This window comes from Morone saxatilis, unplaced genomic scaffold (assembly GCF_004916995.1).
Source record: "Morone saxatilis isolate NCDOM2014 unplaced genomic scaffold, NCSU_SB_2.0 Contig9, whole genome shotgun sequence".
Taxonomy (NCBI): Eukaryota; Metazoa; Chordata; class Actinopteri; family Moronidae; genus Morone; species Morone saxatilis.
Window position 1 is genome coordinate 17378734 of NW_023340268.1, and position 1516 is coordinate 17380249.

Consider the following 1516-nt stretch of genomic DNA (forward strand, 5'->3'; position numbering starts at 1 on the left):
ATGTGAAAACATCCTCCCAGTGTCAAACTCTGCACATACATCATTGTGCACAGTGAAGCTCAAACATCCAACTGTGGGAGCAAGAAGAAAAGCACATTTTTGAGTGGAGGGGGGAAATAGATTTCTGCTAGTTTATATTGATGGTAATCTGCCTTCTGGTGATCACCTAAAATGTGCTGAGACATGTAAATGTATGGACAGATGTGTCTATACATTTGTATTGTCAGTTCTTATGAGGAGATAAACATAACAGACAGATGAACAACAAACAAAGCATGTAATAGTTTTTTTACTTTTTTTTTAGTCTTAGAAGGTTTTATTGGTGTCATTGCTCATCAAGACTGGTTCACTGACAAAAAGTCAATGAACTCTTTGTAAACTGACACATAATATAATTTATTTTATTTGTTTCAATTGTTTATGGTCCTTCTTTTGGGAAAATATGTTTCTAATGCAGATGCTGATGTATTACTTGTCATATCCAGCAGGGGGGAGGCTGATACTGGTGATCAACTGGTTTTTATCCACAGTAGGATGTTAATGCTGGGTGGTGGAACAGAGAAGAATCCCTTCTCTCTTCTTTGACGAAACACTTTCAAACAAGAAAACAAGTAAGCAACACATTATGATGGTCCATCATGGTTAGTTTAATCATTCTGCCAGAAATCGGAAAAGCTGTCATACTCACACGCTGTGGTATTCAGTTAGGGATGCAAGCTATACTTTGGTGAATGGGACTGGTAGTTCTATGGCACATTATTTATGTCACTATGAACAGATAATGTTTATAAACAACTGCAACTTCAACACAGCAAATAATACATTTATCATGATATACATATACATTTTAAGAAGTCACACACTGTCATCAAGATCACTGTGAATGAATGTGCTAGCTTTTCTTTATGTTATCTATAAGTCTAGTAATTTATTATGAGGAGTACATTATGATTATACCTTCTCATTGTAACTCAAAATACATGCCATCGTTACTGCCTTATATAATATATTGCATAGCAACCATCTTATTGTCTCAAACTGAATAGGAACATAATCCTTCTGTATCCATATTTAACCTTTACAGTTAAAGATGGGACATCAAGTAATCAATGACAGACAGATATCAATTCATCTAACTTGCAGTTGGCAACCCTTCACTTAAATGTTTTTCTATCGCAAAACACTACAAGTAGTAACAGTGACACAAGCAAACAGCCCCACACCTGTCATTACGCTTGATTCAAATGCTGTTCCAACATCATGTTTCTCGAGTAAGGAAAGGTCAACAAGACAAATACAAAATGTTCATGGAATAGGCTGTTCCTCATAATAAGAAGCTGACTGAAAAAATATATTTTTTTAATTCTTTAATAATGAGGAGTTGCTTATCACAATAAAGTTTTTGCAATTAATTCTGGATTTTTTTTTTCTCCTGGAACACGGTTACTCTCTGTACGTAAATATTGTTTTTAATTGACCTTTTTATGTGTGATTTGTTGTCCGGGTTAGTGGATTA